The sequence below is a fragment of the Canis lupus genome, chromosome X, assembly GCF_003254725.2.
Source record: "Canis lupus dingo isolate Sandy chromosome X, ASM325472v2, whole genome shotgun sequence".
Lineage (NCBI taxonomy): Eukaryota > Metazoa > Chordata > Mammalia > Carnivora > Canidae > Canis > Canis lupus.
Genome location: NC_064281.1, coordinates 12,267,015 through 12,292,198, shown reverse-complemented (window position 1 = coordinate 12,292,198; position 25,184 = coordinate 12,267,015). Strand labels below are relative to the sequence as shown.

At 39.5% G+C, this 25,184-nt stretch overlaps 1 pseudogene; it reads left to right on the top strand.

The window, feature by feature from the left end:
• Nucleotides 1-8,129: 8,129 nt before the first annotated feature.
• On the top strand, nt 8,130-8,619 carry LOC125754697 (transcription factor BTF3-like; annotated as a pseudogene).
• Nucleotides 8,620-25,184: the final 16,565 nt, after the last annotated feature.

The following is a 25,184-nucleotide window of genomic DNA, read 5'->3' as shown; positions in this document are numbered from 1 at the left end:
AATCTACAGGCTGTTTTTTGGTTTTCTTTTTGTCTGTTTGTATACATTTATCCTTCTTATACCACTGTAGACAAATACAAACTTATGCATCACAATTTGCAAGCATGACTTATGCTTTACAATTTACACAGTTGATTACATGTATTACAAGGCTTCACTTTCTATCACTTTGCTGACAGGTACAATATTTTTTCCTTTTGGTCCATCAGGCTATCATATTAAAACATTATGGGGGGTGGTGAGGCTTATACCAAGGAGGGGGTGTCACTTGGGAATCCATTCAACTGTAAATAACTGAAATTCAACTTATAGTTGCTGAAGTAAATAAGAATTTATTTTCTCGTGACAAACTGTTCAAAGGCAGATAATCTTGGGTGAATGATATCATCAGACATCCAGTTCTTTCTGCTCCATGGATGAAATAAGTTACATTGGCTTTTGCATTCATGGTTGTAAGATGTTTGGTGCAACTCTACATGTCAAGTCTACATTCCAAGCAGAGAGAAAGGACAGAGGACCATGGCAGCTGGCAGTCTCCCCTTATATTCAGGAAGTAAAACTTTCCCAGGACCACCTCAGTAGATGCTCACTTACCTCTCATTAGAAAAAAAGGTTTCAAGCTTTATAGCCTTTAAAACAAAGAAGGCAAAAAAAGGGGGGGGGGGCAAAAAAATTTAAAAAAATAAAATAAAATAAAACAAAGAAGGCAAAGGTGGAAGCCGTAGGAAGGGAGTGTTGAGATAATCTATAGTACATACCACAAAAAGACACACATGATCCCCATACCCAACCATCCCTACCTACCTCTAAGCAATCCTTAGCTTCATGTATCCACTTGTAACAAGTACAAAATGTAGATCTCATGGTTACCCCCTGACTAAACAATAACCTAGCCCCTGGGCCTCTGTTCCACTTAAGATCTTGCCCATCTGAGCTTTTCATCAGGCCACAGAGAAATTGATCCTGAGTTTTCTGGATTTATTTAGAAGTTTTTATATTCTCAAGCAATGCTATATCTTTTACTGATTTGAAAAATTCTAGGAAAAGCTATTATTTTAATATTGTGCCCTTACACAAGTTACTTAACTACTGTGGTTTTTTTTTAAATAACTATTTTTCAGGGTTGCAAGATAATTATGTTTGAAAAAAGGGTGGCTCAGTCAGTTAAGCATCTGCCTTCCGCTCAGGTCGTTATCCTAAGGTCCTGGGATGAGCCTCGCATCAGACTCCCTGCTCAGTGGGGAGTGTGCTTCTCCCTCTGCCCTTCGCCTCCCTTTGTGCTCTCTCTCTGGCTCTCTTTCTTGAACAAATAAATAAAATAAGAAAAGAACTTCACACTTTGCCTGGCATTTAGAAGTTGAGTTTTGTTACAGCCAAACACATTCCTAATTGGTATACTCACTATGCTTTCAGCATCACCATCTATCACAGTGTTTTGATATAATACTCTGATGAACTAAAGGGGTAAAATGTACTTGCCAAAAAGGGAATACACTGTGAAGTCTTATAATTAGCAGCTGATACCATTACCATTATTTGTTCTGGGATACTTCAACTCATTCTGATTGGACAATTCATCCTCATTTAAATATCTGGTAACTTTTTAGTTTCAAAGCATGAAAAGGCTACCAATAGTAGGTCTGGAACCTGTACCCAGTATTACTTTCATCAGGCTGCTAAATCTTCGCCATCATTATGTACCAGGCTTCTAAAATGGTCAGATGGTAAGAGGATGAGTGGGTGGGACTCTTTAAAATATGAAGGGAAATGGAGAGTGATATAAAAATATCTTGCCTGAGATACAACCTGTAGGCCACATAGAAATTGTTTTTCTCTTTCCCTTCCTGTCTCCTCATCACTAAAGCTCATCTCCACTCCTCCTTAGGATGGAGGAAGGGCATTGGGAAAGAGCAAGACCGTTTCTGCCTACGCTCTTTTTTCCTAGAGAGAAAAGCATTTGCTCTTATCTTTCCTTCTTATTCCTCAAATTCACTGGTTATAACACTTACATTTATGTTATTTTCCACTCACTGCTCTAATTGGAATTCAGGTCCAACCACTCAGCTAAAAAGTTAACTAGATCAATTATCAATTAGACTATTCTGTCATTAATTGCACATGACATTAACCCAGATGAATAAATACATGGCCTGTTACAAACTCATTGGTTGGATGAGTGTTCATATTAAATTTCTCTCAACTTCACACACTAGAAGTAATCATAGGTCCTCTCCCTTTATTCATCAAAGATTAACCCCAGTAATGTGGGGGTAAAGGGAAAGCAACCATCAATATTGTTAAAAGGAAGTATTTCTCCCTGTTGTTTAATACCTAGTGGTCACTTTGAATGTGAGAGGATTTAACTTTAATAACAACCCTCAAGTTAAAGGTGTCATTTAAAATTTCTCATTCTGCACATACTTCGATGTTTAGATTAATTTTTGTTAATTCCAGTAAATAGGAGTGTGGATACCTGTTGTGTTTTTTGGCCAACCGAGAAGAAAGCAGTGGTGGTAGTGTCTTCTAGGTGACATTAGCCCCTCAACAAGAGAAAGGACAATTTTGACACTTCAGTAAGGTTTACCTAGACCCTGGATTTATTTAAATAATCATAAGAGATCAGGGCTTAAAGGTTCCTTAACATTTATACCTTCATTATACAGATGGTTGTTTGTTTGTTTGATGTTTGTATATAGGTTACACCATATGGCAGAGTCAATATGTGTGCAACACCTACACCGACAGGTCTGGTGCAATAAGAATGCTTATATAGAGGAGATTTGCCTAAATCAGTCCTAAAAAGTGACAGAGACGTTGTGTCCTATTCCACAAGCAGGGATATGTCCAAATACCAATTACACTGGAAAAGATAAGATATCACCTTAATGCCATGCTAATGTTTGATATAAAAATTTCTTAAGAGCAATGTCTGATAGAGGAGCATCGGAGGGGCATGAGGATGTTGGGTTCATGAAGTGAAATGCGTAATGAGAAGAGGAAGGAAAGGGGCAAAGATAGGGCAGCTGCAGGGAGATGAAGTCAATGAAGCCATGTTACCACTCTGTCTCAATGTTCCTCAATCCTGATGCAGAAATATCCTCGAGATGAAACCAATGGTTCTCAAAGTGTCATTTCCAGACCAGCAGTATCAGCATCATGGAAGAATTTGTCTGGGCCCTACAACAGACGTGCTGAATCAGAAACAACCCCTGTAGGGGATGCTGATGTACACTTAGGTTTGAGATCCACTGTGCACTAAATGTTATCAGTGGTGTCTACCTGGGTGTGAATGAGTTCCCATTAGATCACGGGCATCTCAAGAGCAAAGACCAGGGATCACCAATCCATCACCAGTACTGGAGCAGGCTGACATGGAGCCACTTAGTATATATTGCTTGAATCAACAAATTATTATTGTTTGAGAATAGGTAAGTCTTTTTCATGACAGCACAGTTTAATATAGTAATTCCAAGTTGGAAAGAATAAAGAAGGAAGTGTTGAAAATGGGGTGTGTGAGAGGAACACCAATTTCACAGTTTGGGCCAGCATGGTCTCTTCCTATTTTGTTCTGTTTTGTTTAAAAAAAAAAAACAACAAAACATACTCAAAAATATTACTTTATTTTTATTTTTTTTTAATGATAGTCATACAGAGAGAGAGAGAGAGGCAGAGACAGAGGCAGAGGGAGAAGCAGGCTCCATGCACCGGGAGCCCGACGTGGGATTCGATCCCGGGTCTCCAGGATCGCGCCCTGGGCCAAAGGCAGGCGCCAAACCACTGCGCCACCCAGGGATCCCTCAAAAATATTACTTTAAAAGTAGGTCCCAATGGTTACCAGAAGGGAGGTGGGTGGGGGATGGCTGAAGTACGTGATGGGGCTGAAGGAGGGCACTTGTCCATGATGAGCACAGGCTGATGTGTGGAAGTGCTGAATCACTATATTGTACACCTGAAACTAACCTTACACTATCTATTAACTAACTGGAATTTATTTTTCCCTCCCCTCCCCCCTTAATTAACTGGAATTTGAATAAGAACTTAAAAAAAAAAGTAGGTTCCAAGCATTACAGAAATAATTTTAATATCCACTCTCCTTTTTGTTTTCCACTTGGGCAACAGGTTAAAATAGCAATCCATACAATTTGTAACCTGTCATGAAGTTGTGGACAACATTTCAGATTTAATACCCTTTCTGTAGGGGGTATTCTCTTCACAGAAAATATTAATTCACATGGAAAACAATAATTCTTCCTGACAACTTTTTGAAATAAATATTTTCCCATTGAAATCTTTGCCTTAAATAGTGTTCTGGAGATTGTCATATTAAGAATTCAAAAAAAGGGGGAAGCAAATGAAAGTATTCTTGGTTGGTTATATTTTGGAGTTATGTAGCAGCCTGGTACAGTCTGGCCAATTATTTTCAGGGTCATTGTCTAGGGCAGAGATTCTCAACCAAGGTGATTATCCTTCCCAAGGGACATTTGGCAATGTCTGGAAGCAGTTTGGCTGTCACAACTGCGAGTGGGGCTGCTATTCGCCTCTAGTGGGATGCTACTAAACATCCTTCAATGCACTGGACTCAGCTCCCCGTCCCCCTAGATGAAGAGTTACCCAGCACCAGATGTCCATAGTGCCACAATGTAGAACTACTGGTCTGAGTTGGGAGGCCCTGCTCCCTATAGTAGGGGAACTTGAGATCAAGAGGGTATGCTATTAGTAGGTATGCCAGGACAATACACATAACCAGGGATAGTCCCAGGCAAAGCCCCTAGTGTCAGCACCCACGGGTTATGTGAACCTGGGCAAACAACATCCTCATCTGTAAAATAAGGTGATAAAATTAGCCCCAGGTCCTTTCATGGTCTAGCATTCTCGTTTCAGGGATGTAAGGCTTTAGTGTCTCAAACATGTTGTTTTTTATGTTTCACCTCTATCAGGTCATAAACTCTTCCAAAAGAGGCCTCTGTCCTATTCATTTTTCTGTCTCTTTTATTCTCTTAACACAAGCCCTGCAGAAACAATGTTTGTTGAATCGTATTCTTTCCAGCAGATTTACAACTTCCCACACCAGCAAAATGTTAACATGAAAGATTTTAATAACAGTCATATTTTGGTCATACTTTTCCATGGGGAATGCAGATGGGGCTTGACTTTCTCTTCTTGAGTTACTACCATGGCCATATATAATTTATCTTCTAACCTAGCACACTTTTGAAAGCAAAAGGGAATGCTATTAATAACTACACCAGGATGATAGGCGTGACCTGGCAAGTACAATTGCCCTACCCAGTTTGAATGTCACTAGATTTCAGATCATTCACCAAACAGATGTGTGTGGCTGGCAGACATACTATACCCACCCTTTATGATTGCTGCCCCCAATTATATAGCCTCTTTGAAGATAAGACACACCTAGTTCCTTTTATTCACCTTGGATATTATCTGACTCTTCCCTTCACTCTTGCAAAACCCAAAGCTCATCTTTCCCCACATGTATTCCACATTAGCCTAGCTGACCTTTTAAAGCAAATGGAAAAAGTCCAGGAGTCTCGCTCACATTAATCCAACCAAGCTTTATCTCATTCCTTAGCCTATGTGTTCAGACAGCATATCCTTTGGAGAACGCTGGGGCCCTTCATGATCCATTTGGGCAGGTGAGGAAAGGGAAGGCTCTGACCCTATATTCTCCCTCCTTCTGATGAAAATGGCAGAGCATTTGTCTCAGGGCTGGGAGGTTGTACAGCAAAACCAGGCTCCTCCCTCTGATCTGCATTTGTTTTTTGACCTGTTTCTCTCAGAGTGTTAGTGAGTATTATTTACCTCTCTGTCCCAAGATCTTGCCCAAAGTGGATGATTAATACATATTTATTAAATGGATGGATGGATGGATGGATGGATGGATGAGCCACAGAGAAATTCCACTTGTCCCCAGTATGGACAGAAATGGATGACCCCATGCTATACCCCATAACAGTCTTGGCACTAAAGAATACTTGAACTGGAAAGTCTCTTTCTCTCCTTCCCTCCCCTGTCCTGACTTCCTTCACCAACTGTTCTACACAAGACATTGGAGCACTCCAGCACTATGAGGCTTGTTGGAGACAGAGAAATCAACTTGATGAAAGTCAATAGGACTTTTAGCCCAATAGGAACCAAATAAAGGAAACGTAAATAGAACTACCATGATCCAGCAATTCCACTCGCAGATATGTATCCGAAGAAAACAAAAGCATGAACTCAAAAAGAGATCTACACCTCCAAGTTCATTGCAGCATTATTTACCACAGCTAAGACGTGGAAACAACCTAAGTGTTTGACAAAAAAACAAAATGCAGTGGAGTAAATTTTAAGGTCTAAGTAGCTTTATTAAATGATTCATAAATAGGACAGCATCCCATCTAGCAAAGTAGAGGAGAGCTCTGATGAACTGCACAAAAATGGAAGGTTTTTATTAAAAAGAGGGCAGGGCACACTACTAAGAAAGTTGTCAGTAAAAGAGAAGGATTGTTCTAGGCAAGGTGGCTTTCCCTTAGGGGCAAGAGAAGGGGGTCTTATCATGCAGATGATCTCATCTTCCTTTGGGGGATAGAGAGGGCCCATGGGGCAGACTCTTGGGCACTGATTAGAAAATTCCTAACTGACCAGTTATGATTACATTTGTGGGGGGGAGGTTGAAACCACAATTAGATTAGGTTTTAAACCCTAGTTTGGGGACTCAGCCTAAGTGATGCCATCTTAGGCTTGTGGTTTTCTTTTTAACACTGTCCATTGATGGGTAAATGGATAAAGAAGATGTGGTATATATAGCGGAATATTATCCAGTCATTAAAAACAATGAAATCTTGCCATTTGCGACAACATGGATGGACCTAGAGGGTTTTATGCTAAGCGAAATAAGTCAAGAGAGAAAAAGAAAAATACCATATATCACTTACATGTGGAATCAAAAAAAAAAAAAAAAAACCCTCAAGCTCATAGATACAGAGAACAGATCAATGGTTGCCAGAGTCGGGTGGGATACTGGGTGGGCAAAATGGATACAGGCAGTCAAAAGGTACAAAAGTAAATGTGCAGTTATAATATCAATAAGTCCACGATGTCATATTGACTATAGTTAACAATATTTTATTGTGTATTTGAAAGTTGCTAAAAGAATAGATCTTAAGATTCTCATCACAAGAAAAGGAACTGTAACTGTGTGGTGATGGATAGTAACTAAACTTATGGTGATTCTTTCACAATATATATAAATATAGAATCATTATGTTATACATCTGAAACTAATATAATGTTATATGCCAATTATACCTCAATTTAAAAAAAAAAAGAAAAGTAGGGAAATGCCACACTCCTCATCCAGGATTATAATGAGCTGATGTCTCTACAGGGGTTTGTCAGCTGTAAAATACCATGATCGCAATTATCGTCATTAAAAATATTTCAGTTTGTTGGCATCAGGTAACTCTTGCAGAATGCTATTTTCTGAGCAGAGGAGACAAGGCTGAAAGGTTGGAAAGTTCTGTGCATGGCACCGATGATCTGTGCCCCTAAGACTTTTGTGCACAGCCTCTCACAAGGCATTGCCTCTTCATTCTCCAGACACAGACTGAGGACTTTGACTTCATATATTCTGGGCACTGTGGAAAGGGCAAGGATTAAAAAGTGACTAGGTGGTCAGGACCCTATCTTTCATAAGTCATAGTATTCAAATTTTAACTGCTGGTCACTTAAAAGAAGTTTAAAAACTCAACTAACTTTCTCACCCATTTTTAAGTTGACATCTCAAATTTTTCATCATGGATTAAATATTTGTAAAGGTTGGAATTACCAATGCATTATAAATATGAACATTTAAAAGTACCCAACAGGGGTGCCCAGCTGGCTCAGTTGGAAGAGCGTGCAACTCTTGACCTCGGGGTTGCGAGTTCAAGCCTTATGTTGGGTGTAGAGATTACTTAAAAATAAAATCTTTAAAAATACCTCCCTCCAGCTACCATATTGTGTCCCCATGTGTGTGCACCTAGTCTCAGCTGGTATGACCAACAACCCCCACCCCCCGGGCTCCCCGCCTCCCAAGCACCAACCCTAGTCCCTAGTCCCCCTCGTGGTCCCATTTCCGCTCCAACAAGATGAAAGAAACTATCAGGAACCAGGAAAAACTCCCCAAACTGCAAGCACAAGTGCACATTGGTGGGGAAGGAACTGCTCACTGAAAGAAGAAGGTGGTTCATAGGACAGCTACAGCAGATGATAAAAAAAGCTTCAGTTCTCCTGAAAGAAGTTGGGGGTAGACAACACCTCTGGTACTGGAGAAGTGAACATGTTCACAAACTGGGGAACAGTGACCCACTGTAACAACCCTACAGTTCAGGCATAGCTGGCAGCGAACACTGTCACCATTCCAGGCTGTGCTGAGACAGCAGCCCACAGAAATGCTCCCCAGGATCCTACACCAGCTGGGTGCACACGCTCTGGCTAGTTTAAGAAGACTGGCTGAAGCTCTGCCCACACACCCTGTGGATGGGAAAGCACCACTCGCTGCCTGCCGGGGAGGAGGAGGATGGAGTTCCAGATCTTGGGGAGGATTTTGATGAAGCTTTCAAGAATGAAGCCAACTGAATTGAGTTACCTTCTGAAGATAAAACTTGAAGAAGTTACTGGGAGCTGCTATTTTGTATTATGACTGCTTTTTAAAATTTGGTTCATGGATGTGATAAAATCTAGATTTCTAACATTGTTTAAACTTTAAAAAAATATTTATTTGAGAGAGAGACAGCGCAAGCAGGGGGAGGGGCAAAGGGAGAGGGAGAAGCAGGCTCCCCGCTGAGCAGGGAACCCGAAGTAGGGCTTGATCCCAGGACCCCGGGATTGTGACCTGAGCCAAAGGCAGACACTTAACTGACTGAGCCACCCAGGTACCCCTAGATCTCTAATATTTTTAAGCCCAAGCTCATTGGACACTGCAGCTCTTTTCAGCTTTTGCTTAGACATAATTCATTCTTTGCAGCTAATTAAGCTGAATAAGCCTGGGAATAAAGTTTGAAACAAGATTGGGATGCCCAGGTCCGGGGATTGAGTCCCGCATCGGGCTCCCTTTGGGGTGCCTGCTCCTCCCTCTGCCTGTGTCTCTGCCTCTCTCTCTGTTTCTCATGAATAAATAAAATCTTTAAAGAAAAAGAAGTTTGAAACAAGGTTAATAAAGTCCTTTGCCTAGGAGATTTTTTTTTTAAATTTCATTGATACTGATTTGTACACAGAAAGCAAAGTTGTTTATAGAAAGCTAATTGTGGTATGTAATATGGCTGGTAATCTTTGATGAAATTTGATTAAATATTTTAAATGGGCATATAATGTTAAAAAAATCTTTAAAAATAAATAAATAAAAGTATCCAACAGAATCAAAATACCATTTGATACCTATCATCATCCATTTTTTAAATATAGAAATTTTACAGGATTTCTTTTCCTCCTCCATCTCATATTTCCTTCTACTTCTCCCACAGAATTTTATCCTAATGAAACTTATTTTTATGTTTGAAAGACCCTGTCATCCTGTAACACACACATACACATACACACACACATATATACATACACAAACACACTTTTTTCCATGTGACCATCCAGTTCAACTTTCTCACCAAAGTATAGTTGAGATGTGGCACTGTTGGGTTCGAATCCTACCTCTATTGAATAATAACTGTGTCTTTGGGAAACTTATTTAACCTCTATAAACTTCAGTTTTCTCTTCTGTAATGTTGGGAAGTTAATGTTGCTTATTTTGTGTAAGGTCGTTGCAAGGATTAAATGAATCAATATATTAACGTACTTAGTTCAGTGCCCGGTGTATAGTAAGCATTTAATAAATGATGACAAATTATTAATCTACTCTGCATAATACCTCTTCAGTGTATAAGAGAGACACCCTATGGAAGATTTTCCATACATACTAGATCCGTAATATTTTGTCCAACCCTTATTTTTTTTAAATTTTTATTTATTTATGATAGTCACACACACAGAGAGAGAGAGAGAGAGAGAGAGAGAGAGAGGCAGAGACATAGGCAGAGGGAGAAGCAGGCTCCATGTACCGGGAGCCTGACATGGGATTCGATCCCGGGTCTCCAGGATCGCGCCCTGGGCCAAAGGCAGGCGCCAAACCACTGTGCCACCCAGGGATTCCCCAACCCTTATTTTTTATTGATGAGTAATTGACGTACAATATTGTATTAGTTTTAAGTGTACAACATAGTGATTAAATATTTACATACTTTAGGAAATAAATGGTCATTGCAATAAGTCTAGTTAACCATCTGTTGCTTTACAAAATTGATACAATACTATTCATTGTATATCTGTGTCTTATTTATTTTATAGCTGGAAGGTTGTACCTCTTAGTCCCCTTCACTTATTTTGTCCATCCAACCCTGTCTTTTATTCCTAGAGTCCCTAACACAAACTACCAGTTGCCAAGGATTCTTTTTCCAAAAGTACTTCAAAATATGATGGATGAGCAAATCACTGCTTTCCTCCTGACTGCCTGCCCACTGTCAGGACAAACTGCCAAAGTTTTTCATGTAAAAACACCAGAAACTAGAGCTTTCTGGCCATTTTAAAGAGCTATGAGGAAATGATAAACTATCATGTGTTTTTCCCTACATAGTTCTTTGTAAATCACACTGTAGCTTAAAGTTACTTTAAGATGATTTATGGCTAATCCTTTTATTTTTTATTTTTATTTTTATTTTTATTTTTTAATCCTTTTATTTTTTAATGTAGGCTCCAAGCCCAGCGTGGAGCCCAACATAGGGCCCAAATTCACGACCCCAAGTTCAAGACCCAAGCTGAAATCAAGAGTTGGATGCCTAACCAACTGAGCCACCCAGGTGCCCTATGGCTAATCCTTAATCAAGAGTCATCTCTAATGTGATCAATGCATTCTGTTTTTTGGTAATCCTATTAACTTAGGGTAGCTTGTCAAGTGAACCTTTGCTAATAACAGTGCTCATCTCTTTGGTTTCCTTAGGAACACATTCAAGGGAAATGAATGCGTGTGATGAAAAGAAAACCAGAGTGGCCAGGATGTGGAGCACATGAGACTCTCATATATGGTACAATTACTTCAGAAAACTTGATAGTTCCATATAAAATTAAAATCCACCTATCCTATGACCAAACAATGCTACTCCTATGTATTTATTTAAGAGGAACAAAACCGTATGTCCACTGAAAATTTGCATAAGAATATTTATTCTGCTTTATTTGTACTAGCCAAAACTCAAACATCCAACAACAAGAGAATGAATAAAAAATTTGTGGGTCGAAATGACAAATACCCACCATTTGCTTCAACGTGGATGGAACTGGAGGGTATTATGCTGAGTGAAATAAGTCAATCAGAGAAGGACAAACATTATATGGTCCCATTCATTTGGGGAATATAAATAATAGTGAAAGGGAATAGAAGGGAAGGGAGAAGAAATGGGTAGGAAATATCAGAAAGGGAGACAGAACATGAAGATTCCTAACTCTGGGAAATGAACTAGGGGTGGTGGAAGGGGAGGAGGGCAGGGGGTGGGGGTGAATGGGTGACGGGCACTGAGGGGGGCACTTGATGGGACGAGCACTGGGTGTTATTCTGTATGTTGGCAAATTGAACACCAATAAAAAAATAAATTTATTATTTAAAAAAAGAAAAGAAAAAAATTTGTGGTCTATGTGTATAATGGATTATAATTCAGCAACAAAACAGGATGAAGCACTGATACTCACGACAACATGGATGAATCTCAAAAACATTATGTCAAGTGAAAGAAGTCAGATATAAATAGGTACATATTACAGAGGTCCATTTATATGAAGATCTAGGATCTGTGTCAATAGACATCAGAAGAGTGATTACCTATGGATAGGGGACATTGATTGTAAAAGGTTACAAAGAACTTTATGGAGTGATGGAAATGTTCTATGTCTTGAATGGGGAAAGAGGTACATGGGGGTATATCTTTGTCAAAATTCATCAAACACTACACTTATTATCTGTGTGTTTCATTAGAGGTATGTTACACTTTAGTTTTTTTTTTAAAAAAAGAATATTGATAAAAAGAAGAAAACATAGCAGCATCCAAACTTAAAATTGTTAAGGATCTTAAAGATCATTTCACCTTAATTTCCTCCATTTTGATGCAAGAGAATTCTATACAACAGCAAAAGTAGATGACTACTAAACTTCAACTAGAGAAAACACAAAACTATAGCCCAGTCTTTTTTCATTTTCCAGAATTCTCAGCTGAATCACATTGCTGGCTCATGTTGGGCTTGTAGTTTAACTACACTTTTTCCTCCCACTAGGGGGGATTTATCGCAGAGCTCTTGTCAACCTCAGGTGCTCTTATCTAGTTGTTCATCCTAACATAATCAGTATTTACACTAAGCAACAACATTCTCCAGGGTCTTAAGAATTCCTTTTCTAGGTGCCACCCATGGCCCCTGAAGTTGTCATTATAAGTAGATTATCTTAGACAATTTTAGGATATTTGGAGTGAAATTACCCCAAGACCCTTGAAAGATTAGTTTCAGATAAACACATTCTGTGAATTTGCCAAGAAAGAATGGCATTGTAGCACAAGAACTGGAAAGCAGGGGGAGAATCTTGGTTGCCTACATATCTTGTGTAGGAAGCCTTATAATTAGGCTGTCATACTTGAAACCACGGTTGGGAACACAGCACAAATCGTGACTGATGTGGATGTTTCTTTCCTCTCTAATGCAACATCACAGCACCCAGACTGCTGCTACCGGAAAGAGCAGTGACCTCCCCATGGCTGGACTTGAAGGTCCAGGAAGTCAAAGAATCCCATGAAGGGGGTGGGGGTGGGGGAGCACTGTTGTCCACAAGGAAAAAAAGAGGAAAAATAATACAAATACACTCCTGAGAAATAATGTAATTTGATCAGTCCTCCTTCAGAAGTATGAAATGTGGGACACCTGGGTGGCTCAGCAGTTAAGTGTCTGCCTTCCAGCTCAGGGTATGATCCTGGAGTCCCGGGATCAAGTTCCACATCTGGCTCCCTGCATGGAGCCTGCTTCTGTCTCTGCCTATGTCTCTGCCTCTCTCTCTCTCTCTCTCATGAATAAATAAATAAAATCCTTAAGAATTTAAAAAAAAAAGAAATATGAAATGTTTCACTTTTCGAATTTTCCTTTTTTGTTTTGCTTTCAAAGAGGATGGCAATAACTTCATTGATACACACAAATAAATATTAAAATCCTAAGTTCTAAGTTCTAAGACTATGGTGCCACTGGATAAGGAGGAATAAGGGGGAAGTGGTTAAAGAGATACCCCAAAGGTGAACCATGTACAAATGGGAAAGATTTGCACAGGTACATGTCCCCTACCCCTAAAATAATCACAGCAGCCACTTACTGAATGCTTACTATTTGCCAGTCACTATGCCAAGTGCCACACAGGATATACTGTCTGATTGGCAATAGCAACGCTGGGATTGGAACCCAGACAGTTTACCCAATGAGCTTGAACTTTCCATCACCACATTATACTCCCCCCAGGCCCCAGACCCCAACATATCTCCAACACACCAATGTCTCTTCCAAAGGTTTGCAAAGAAAAATATAGCCAAAAATTGTCAAATCTCTCAGAGCAAAAGAAAGTAGTATCTGAATTTTTCATCCTTTACACATGCCCCAAGGCTGCACAGCAAACAATAAAAGGAATCAAGAGGATTGTTAGAAGTTACAAGTTCTACTAAAAATAGAACAAAAGAGCCATAGCATTTTCATTTTAATCCCTTTTCCTGGGTTTCTGTTAGGTTAGAAGAATTATCAAGTAATAGTTTATTTTAAAATTCAAAACTGACACAGACTTTAAAGTTAAATGAAACCAAACTAAGGTGAAAAAAAGAGCCACCAGGTGATTCACTGAGTTGAGATCTTTGTCATGCGTTGTTTTATTGCTGTGCATGTTTCTGATTTACCACATTCACATTATCCCAAGCGGCACTGTCTGGACTCACTGTCTCTCATTAGCAACTAAGTATTCCTGCTGTTTACCTTGGATTCTTCCAAATTTGCTAAGTCAGAAAGACTTTCACACTGAGTTTTATTTTTAAAATTCTTTCTCAAAGGCCTTAATATTTCTCCATAAAGATTCTGACTTCCATATCAGGGTTTATCAAAGTATAATATTTTAAATGTTGAAAACACGACTCTCCTGCAAATATAGAGTGAGCACGAATCACCAACTTATTTATCTCATGAAATTGGAGAATAGTAAGGTAGTAAAGCTGGTTCAAAGGAGAATTTGAGACACTGAGTATATATAGGCATTGAAAGAAGGAATGGGGAAGATTACTAAATAGATAAAAAAGGAATGTCCTCCAGAGCACCAAAACGTCATCTTTGGAATCATCTATTTTACTGGACAGAAATTATTTACATCTCAACGAGAGGAAAAAAAGGTTCAAGTTATCACATAACCTCTCAGAGGCTGGGTCCTAAGAGCAAATAATATATCAAATAAAGGTATGCTTTATGCTTTAGAATTAAATAATCCTGGGATGAACCTGTTAGGAAAAGCTCCTGTATGTCACTTAAATTTTGCCTTATGTCCAAGTTTTTGATAATTTTTCCAAGCAAATTTTATATCTAAAAAGTATTTCATTAATGATAGGCATGGAATTTCAGTCTTCAAAATTCTCACCAGCAAAATATTCTTGGGAGAACCTACTTTGATTTATGACTCTGGACTTCCAACCCAACTCCTGGCAATCAACTTATTCTAGATGGTGTCAGCTAAACTCACTCCAATCCTGTGATTCTGTCATCAAATTTGGTATTAACTAAATCCAGGCCAACCCCAAGCCCCCTCCCCTCTCTTCCCTGCCACCAAATCCAAAGCTTGAAGGACACGGTGGAAACACTACAGCCATGTGTCTTCAGAGGGAGGATACGATCTCCCTTAGAGTCACCCTGCCTTAACTTCGTCTGTGTTCATTGTTGATGTCTTGTCATCTGTTCTTCCTGAAAGGACAACTGACCTTGGGGGCTGTAGAAGGTTGTACATTTTCTGCTTGCATAGTGCCTTCTCCCAATTCACCTTCATACCCTAAGCAGGTTTCTGTGGTTCAGAAATACTTCATGGAGGAGGCCAAACTTGACCTGGCTCTTGGAGTATGTGTAGGACTTAGAAGCATGGAAAGAAGAGTTGAGGGCATTCCATGCAGGAATAATAAAGTGAGCAAAGGCATACGTGAGAACAAGGATGCCATTACTATGGTTTGACTAGAACCAAGGTTTTGGGATGTGAGAATTAAGAGTGACAAGTAAGGGGCTGGGGTTATATGATGTAAGTAGAAGGTGACATTTGTTAAGTACCTACTATGTGTTGGACACTTTTGAGACTCATTTTGCAATGCCAATTTCAAATATTATTCCTTGGGGATCCCTGGGTGGCTCAGCGGTTTAGCACTTGCCATTGGCCCAGGGCGTGATCCTGGAGTCCCGGGATCGAGTCCCGCATTGGGATCCCTGCATGGAGCCTGCTTCTCCCTCTGCCTGTGTCTCTGCCTCTGTGTGTGTGTGTGTGTGTGTGTGTGTGTGTGTGTCTCATGGATAAATACAATCTTAAAAAAACAAACAAATATTATTCCTTATTCCCCAAGTCAACATGTTAGAGACCTTCAAAAATTAAAATATTGAGGTAGAGTATTCCTTCTCTTAAAACTATATGCCTTCCATTTTCCTTATCAATAAGCCACCATCGGATGGCAGATTTTCTAGAAAAATTGAGAGTAGCATCAGCTGAAAATAAAATATAACCTATTCTGATGCTTGGGTCTTACATGACAGATCATGCCCCAAACTCATATAGCCACCACAATACTCACAATCCTAACTGATGTTTACTAAGCAATTATTATGTGCCAGGCATATTCTAAATAGTTTATGTGTATTGCCCCCTTCAGTCCCTAAGACAGCCCTGTGAGGTAAGCACTACAGTTTATTTCCATTTGTAGAAAAGGAGTCTGTGAAATGAAGAGATAAGCAACAAAGAAAGGGTCACAGAGTTTGGAAGTGGAGGCACCAGGATTTGGATGCAGGCCTCTGACTCCATATGGAAGAGAAATCTAGAAGGAAAACCTGTTGTGATGACCACATGACCGTGGCTCTTCCAGGACTTCACTTTTAACATGTGTCTCTCCCAGCACAATCTCACTACCTTACCTCCACCCTTCCATTCTGGCCAGAAGCCAAGAGCCAACATGCAGATGAACTGGCTCTAACTAAAATAGTAAACTAATGACAGTGTTATGAAAGGCAGACTGGCTCAATCAAGTGAGTCAGTGAGAAAGACAGTAAAGGAATGAAGAGACAAGAAAAGGAGAATGGACACAGCGTGTAGGCTCGGACCCTAGAACTAGACTTCCTGAGCTCGAATCCTGCCTTCAGAACCTACTAGGTGTGACCTTGAGAAAGTTACTTAACCTCCCTGTAAAATGCAAATAAAGAGAGACACCCCACCTGAAGGTTCTTATAAGGATTAAATGAGCAGATATTTGTAAAGCATGCAGAAAAAGTGGCCGACATAGATGAGGTGTATAATAAAATGAACTGAATCAGGGAAGTTGCAGGTGAGTCAATCATCGTCCTTGTTCATGACTAGACCCACACTGAGATGTTTTAAAATGGGATAAAAAAATGGAGAAATAAGCTGGAGGCTGGATTAGCTGCTCCTCTTCAGGCGAACAGATAGGGTTTCAAAGGCAGTCAACAACTTTGCAAAGCTACACTAAGGGTAGCAATTGGCATGTGTTGGGAGTAGGCATAATTAACTTGCTTTGGTTCTAGCACAGCTGCACTGACATGTATCATAGTGTGTGTCTTTAAGTTCAATAACAGAAAGCTTGTGAGTACAAGTGTTCAATAAAGAGTGCTGAGTATCTTCCGAAAGTAATTCAATTTTCCTAGTGGGTGATCCATTCATTGTGCTGACTAAAAATGGCCAGTCAGCCACATAAGATAATATTTCCCAGGAATAGGAATTATCTCTATTTGGGTAACATCTCACCAAAAGTATGTAGTGGAAGTCAAAATTGCTGGCTTTTATATATATATATATCTTAGTAAGTAATTGGAGGGAGACAAGATTTGTAGGCTGAGTCTTGCCACCCTAGCCATATTCTTTTTTTTTTTTTCTCCTGAAGATTTTTGCCTTCTGTACCAGCTAGATCCTGCCCTTTTCCAAGACCCTCTCTTTCATAAGCCTCACTATGGCATCATTTTATCAAGGAACAGACTCCATGACACATAATGACTTGCATAGCTGGGTGCTCATGTGAGTCCCTTAATTGTGTGTTATAAAAGCATGTATCCTCAGACACCCTGCATAGCTGCTCTGTTGCTCTGCTACCATTATTTATCTTTTATTTCCTTTTCAATGGCTGCTCTGCTTTTCTTCATTAATTCCTTTCTTAGATCATAGCTAAATGCCAGTGTTCCCACCCACGCAATGAAATAGGTCCTAACAGGTGTAGCTGTTGTAGAATATTGGAGAAAGCAGGTTGATAGAAACCAAATTAGTTTTAGTTCCATGAAGTTTGTCTAGATTCCATTTAACATTTAACTGTTGTACTAAATGAGCAAAATACTCTAGCAGTAGTTGAAATTTATAGAACTATTAATAATTTATCAAGTTACTCTTTTTTCCCTAAAACACAAATTTTGCTGTTAAATTTTTTTCTACATCTTTTAATGTGATATTCTTATATCTTAGAGCCAAAATCTTCTTAGTTGTTTTAATTTTAAAATGTATCAATTGACATGGCAGGTTCATCTTTCAGACTTGTTACCTATTAGGAATGCATCCACTTCTTCCACAGACTTCTTTAGATTTTTTTCCCTAGATTTCTTTTCCCTTTCCCTTTATGGACGGGATATTTCCTTCTTGCCAAGGACCCTCACTTCTCAACACACATAAAACATAAAGATGTTTTATGTAAAAGAAAGCATTTAGTTTGATTATAAGCAAAGAATCCCAATAGGAAATTACATATAATTTCATGTTACTGCAGATGAACACCAGGTGTTGCTTGTCTTTTGTTAAGGGATTATTTGTATCTTCCGTTGCTAAGTCCCCATATGCCAGAAATATCCAAGACAGGGACACCTGGGTGGCTCAGTCGGCTAAGCATCTGACTCTTGATCTCAGCTCAGGTCATTATCTCAGGGTTTTCAGATTGAGCCCCACACGGGGTTTCCCCCCCTCAGCAGAGAATCTGCTTTGGATTCTCTCCTTCTCCCCTTTGCCCCTCTCCCTGCTCACTCTCTCTCTCCAAGATAAATAAAATCTTTAAAAAAAAAAATCCAAGACAGCTAACTATAGCCCCTACAAAAGATGCAATTGGTTTTCAATACCATGTTATTGATTCCCCATCAATACGTATATATAATACATATATATTGTCCTGCCAAATAGTTCCATTCTGATAAACAGATGTGCCTGTTAGCCAGCTGACACCAAAGGAGCAGGCTGTGTCCATTTGCTGTCTTCAAGAAAAGATAAGTGATCTATAAAACTTTCTACCATAGAACTTTTCTTTGCCTTTTCTAATAAGTAGACTTAACTCAGTGATTCTTAGTCCTTGATTTTTGAATCTTTCTATTTTTCTCCAACTGCTTCGAGGTGTGTCATGAAAGCTTTTAAGAAATTAGCAAATGGAATTAACTTCGGTTCAACCTACACTTGGTTGGATGTGTTTATTTTGAAGGTAGTGCATCCATCAAATTAAATTAAAATATGGTAGGGGTGCCTGGGTAGCTCAGTCAATTAAGCATCTGCCTTCAGCTCAGGTCATGATCCTGAGGTCCTGGGATCAAGTCCCATGTTCAGCTCCCTGCTCAGTGGGGAGTCTGCTTCTCCCTTTGTCTCTGCCTCTCTCTCTCTCTCTCTCCCCCCCCCGCTCTGTCTCTCATGAATAAATAAACAAAATCTGTTTTAAAAAATTAAAATATGGGCAGCCCGGGTGGCTCAGTGGTTTGGTGCCTGCCTTCGGCCCAGGGTGTGATCCTGGGGACCCAGGATCGAGTCCCACATCGGGCTCCCTGCATGGAGCCTGCTTCTCCCTCTGCCTGTGTCTGTGCCTCTCTCTGTCTCTCTCATGAATAAAGAAAATCTTTTTTAAAAAAATTAAAATATGGTAGAAAAGAAAAAGGTAGGGAAAAAATCCTACCTTTTCCTCTGTAGTAGGAATAGATACTGATTTATTCAAGATCTTGTAGACTAAAAAGAAAACAAAAGCAAAAACAAAAAACAAATTCAATATATATGTAATTGGGTGTTGAAAGTTCTAACACTGTTCTACCCTCTGTGGACTGAAATCCCTAAAACTGAGGCATGATGTTATAATCACATTGACTATCTGGAGGAAATGAACTGACAATGAGATTGCAATTGTCAAAAAATAATTAGGAATAGAAATAGGGTTTTAATATTAAATAATATTCCAAATGTTAAATATCAGAATAATAGGCAGGCATGGTAGGTCTCCTTTAATCTCCCAAGTTCTGATATAAATGGGGACTTGCCTTAGCTTCAAGCAATCTTTGCTTTTACCCAGAGATGTAAAAATGCCAAAATTAAATAGTCACTTTTATTTTCCATTGTATATGATATCAAATACTCCTAAGGCTTTCCTACAGACCTAAGGTATATAGAAAGATAATTCACAGATGAAATAGACTTACCATAGCATCCCATGGTACCCCTGGCTTAAAAGAAAAATATATACATGTATATATGATACATATGACATATATACATCTCCCAAGAAGAACTTGGTTTCTGCTAAATTTTGCTTCTTGTAAGATTTCATACTACTAATTCTTATTTTTTAAAAAAAGATTTTATTTATTTATTTATTTATTTATTTATTTATTTATTTATTCATGAGAGACACAGAGAGGGAGGCAGAGACACAGGCAGAGGGAGAAGCAGGCTCCATGCAGGGAGCCCGATGTGGGACTCGATGCCGGATCTCCAGGATCACTCCCTGAGCCGGAAGGCAGACGCTTAACTGCTGAGCCACCCAGGCGTCCCACTACTAATTCTTAAATCAACACTTCTACTAAATAGTTATTTTCTGGTCTTCTTCTGGTGAATATTGTGGTGTACTAAGAGAGGAAAAATGGTTTTTGCACAATTAAAAACTGGACATTTTTCTTTTTTTAATATTTTATTTATTTATTCATGAGACACACACACAGAGTGGCAGAGATACAGGCAGAGGGAGAAACAGGCTCCATGCAGGGAGCCTGATGTGGGACTCGATCCCAGCAACCCGGGATCATGACCTGAGCCAAAGGCAGACGCTCAACCACTGAGTCACTCAGGTGCCCCAAAAATGGACATTTTTCAATCAAATAAAAGGTGATATAATTTTCATTAGTTATTATTTACAAAATGACCAATATTTGTGTGAACTCAGCAAGGATCTTAAACCAAAATAAGATAATTACCCAGCCAACAAATATAAGCTCAGTAGGGTCTCATCATGGACTCATAATGGCTCTGGAAATGTGATTCAGGCCTCATATGTCCAAACAATAACTGACAGATGATGCGTCAAATTCACAATGGACATGCATTCTTTCTACCACTTCCATCTAGAAGCAGAGCTTATTTTGCCACCCTCTGGATCTGCACTGGGCCAGAACTGCTTTACCAACAGAATAACAAAGTATCACAGAAATGATGCTGTACCCATTCCAGACTTAAACATTTAAGACACTTGGCAGCTTCACCATCTCTCTTGAAAGCTAGCTGCCATGTAAGAAGTACGACCACCCTGAGCCCATCATGCTCTGATAATCCCCAGCCACACAGAGAAACCCCAAAGGATGAGACACTATATAAAAAAGGGGCCAAATGAGCCCCAATGTACCAGATATGTGAATGATGCGGCTCTCTTGGAAGTAGACTCTCTATCCTCCACCCCTTCTCTCCTCTCCACAACTTTCTGTCTCATTCACTGGACCCCAAAAGCACAAAGGAGTTGTCCTGTTAAACCCTTTCTCGGGATCCCTGGGTGGCGCAGCGGTTTAGCGCCTGCCTTTGGCTCAGGGCGTGATCCTGGAGACCGGGGATCGAGTTCCATGTTGGGCTCCCGGTGCACGGAGCCTGCTTCTCCCTCTGCCGTGTCTCTGCCTCTCTCTCTCTCTCTGTGTGACTATCATAAATAAATAAAAATTAAAAAAAAAAATAAACCCTTTCTCAATTCCTGACTCATAAAATCATCATCAAAATCAAATGGTTGTTTTAAACCTCTAAGTTTTAGAGTGGTTTGCTAAAACAAATGGATAAACTAAAAGATGATTCCTTTTACATTATTGAAAGCTCAGCTTTAAATTAACTTTTAAAGTGAGGGGAAATTAAGCATAAATTGGATTTTTTTTTCCTGTAGACTAGTGCATTAATATTATGAGAATTATTGCCTTTTTTTTTTTTGAGAATTATTGCCTTTTTACCTAAATTTGACTTCACTTTTCCTTATCTTCTCTAATCTAGTAAATGAAGACACTAGATTTTAGCCCCTAGCAGAGAACATATTATCATAGCTCTGCTGCAGGGCTGGTTGACAGCAGCACTGGCAAGAAAGGCACAGCCCCAAGAGCCCTTATTAGGTTTCACTGACAAAAAGAAGAGGGCGTGTGTTGAAGTGTCAGAATTATATAACTTCAGAGATGGCCTAAGGAAAAAAAAAAAAACACAACCCTGTGGAAGGTTGGCATAGACAGAGCCATTGATATGTTTAATGATATTTATTGGGTCTAGACCTTGTGCCAGAAAATTAGAGATACACACCAAAAAGACTCCCACTCCTGCCTTCAAGGAGTTTGTTTACCTGCTAGGTGAAGAGACAGGCAGGTAACAATTACATTACTATGTAATAAATCCAAAAATCAAAGTGTGGGCCCAGTAAAGCAAGATGAAAGAACAGAGAGTCTACTGTCCATTAAATTGGGTCGAATGATAGGAAGTTGCCAGTGTTCAACTGGCTTTGATCTACAAATATGGTCATTTCTTACAGTTTCACCTAATAGTTTGGTATATCTAGGACACAGTGTGAACGGGGAGAATGTTGGACAATAAGGTTGGAAAGATAAAGGGGGCCATTTCAGATTCAAAAACAAAATCCATGACATCCATGATGTCAAGCTAATTCGGTTGCTTTTCATACTGGAGGAGACGTTAAGTCTTGTAAGAAGAATAATAGTGGGAAACTCTTGGAAAAACCACCTTTTCTTGTGGCTCACTTAAAACGAAAAGAGTCTTTGTCTTTTAGAGAGAGATTCTCAAATATTTATGGATGAAATGATACAATGTCTATAATCTTCTTCAACATAAGGCCACGGATAGGGGCAATTGATGGAAGCAGAGATGAAATGAGACTGGCAATGAGTCTGACCACTGTTGAAGCTGGGGCCATGGGTACATGGGGTTCATTAGACATGCTGTCTTCTTTTGTATATGTTTTTAACTTGCCATAATAAAAAATAAAAATAAACACATACAGAAAAGGCAACTATAAAAAGGAAGGAGGAAAATAAAGAAAAAAAAAGAAAGAAAATACCCTTGTTGCAGTATGGATCAATTTTGTGCATGTTCGGGGTTGTATTAGTTTCCTAGGGCTGCCATAAAAAAATTAGCACTAACTTCACAACTTAAAACAACACACATCTATTCTCTCGTGGTTCTTGAGGCCACAAGTCCAAACCAAGGTACCAGCAGGGCCACACTCACTCCAAAGGCTTTAGAAAAAAATCCTTCCTTGCCTCTTCCAGTTCCCAGTGACTCCAGATATTCCTTGGCTTGTGGACACATCACTCCAGTCTCTACCTCTGTCTCTTATCATCTTGCCCACTGTTTTTGCCCTCTTCTCTTCTTATAAGGACACCAGTCATTAGACTTAGGGCTCATTTCAAATCTAGTACGAGGTTATCTCAAGATCCTCAACCCTATTTCCAAGAAAGGTCACATTCTGAGGTTCCAGATGAACATGAATTGACGGGGTTGGGGGGGCACACATTTCAACCCATTACAGGGGTATATATTGAAAGTAAAACTCAAACTGGAGATAGGAGGGAGAATTAGAAAACCAATGAGTAATAAAGTTCAGAAATAAGGCAAGCCAGAACTAAGATATTGCCCCTGGGGATTCATTTAAGTTTTACATGCACATACATACACCATAGTTGTCAATACAGGTAGTAAGTTAATGACTGAGATAAGTTCATGAAGCAGCAGGAGGCCAAAGGGAATCCCAGAGTGGACTGGAGGAGGGGGTTAGGTTGGTTAGAGAAGGTTTCCAAGGGATCAAGTGTAGACAGGCAAGGGAGGAGGAGGAGGCTTCACTCCAGAGAACAGCTAGAATAAAGACATAGAAGGGGAAATCAGGGCAATGCCATGTGGAGAAAACTATAAGCAATTTGGCGGTGTTGGACTGTAAAATGCAAGGCAAGGGGAAGCAAAAGCAGAGGCTAAAGCAGTAGGCAGGGGCTAGATCAAGGACAGCTATGAAAGCCATCCCAGTGAATCGGGCCTTTTCTTGTTGGTTCTGTGGAGCCATTTCAGGGTTTAAGCAGGGGAGTCACATGGCCACATTTTCCTCTTAGAACAACTCACCCGGCGAGCAGAATTAAGGGCGTTTTGGAGGCAGAAAGCTTACTTAGGATGCATTTGTGATCCAGGCAAGAACAATTAGGTCTTGAACTAGGACAGTCATCATAGATTGAGAGAGGAGAGTATGGGATCAAGGAATAAAAGAGGCAGAATGTGACAATTCATGGAATACTGGGAATTAGGTAAGGGAAGAATCAAGGCCATCTACCAGAATGTGTGATGAATGATGGTAATGTCACCCATTGAAACAGAGAATATAGGAGCTGGTTTGCAGTACAGATGATTGTGAGTTTATTTTATAATATTTTGAGTTTGTGGTACCTGTGGTACATGTAGGAGAGGTAGCCAGCAGGCAGGTATAAATACACAAGCATGAAATTTGAAGAAAGGATCAAGGTTAGAAATACAGATGTATTACACATCAGGATATTAAAAGGAGTCAAAACTGTAGGAGTAGCTAAGATTTCCAAGGTAGAAATTTCAGAATGAGAAGGAAAATGGGCGGGGGTGCCTGGGTGGCTCAGTTAGTTAAGCATCTGCCTTTGACTCAGGTCGTGATCCCAGGGTCCTGGGATCGAGCCCTGCATCAGGCTCCCTGCTCAGCAGGGAGCCTGCTTCTCCTTCTCCCACTTGTCCTACTTATGTTCTCTCTCTGTCAAATAAATAAAATATTTTTAAAAAGAAGGAAAATAGGCTAAGGATGGAATATAATATTCAACAGAGACATATATAAAGACAATATACAATAAAGATGGCACCACAAGTAAATGGGAAACTGAAAGCTGTTTAATGATGATATTAGGGGGAAAATGGCTCACTGATGAAGAAAACTAAAACTGTACTAATACATACACAAAGATTGATACATAAACATGAAATGTTCAACTATAAACTTAATAGATGAAAAAGTAAGAGGAAATCTCTATGAATTAAGAGTAGAGAGCTTCTTAAAGAAAACCTCAAAAGCATAAACCATAAGACAAAGCGAGTTGATTAATTTCATTTAAGGGCATCTATCCAATGAAGAACAGCATGAACAACATCAATGAGCAAATAACAAAATGGAAGATATGTGCAGTGTTGAAAACTGACAGAGAAGGAATATCCAACATTTTCAAGAACCTCCCAAAAATGAATTAGAAAAAGGCAATAGCTTATAGAAATCAAAAGCCAAGGCCCAATTAATAATATGAAGAGATGTATAAACCCATTAGTAACCAGAGAAATGCAAATCAATACAACATTGCTCTAAGGCTTGACAATCATTGGCAACAATAAAAAAGCTGGATAATGCCCAGAAAAGTAGGATACAGAGACACAGGGATCCTCATGCACCACCGATAGCGTGACCTGGTGAACCTATTTTCTATGGCCATCCAGCAGAACTTTGCCAAATTATACAATTTAGTCAACTTGTATAAGACTACTCAACTAATCAAGACTACTATGAAGTGCATACTATTTGACTCATACATTACTCTTCAGGAAT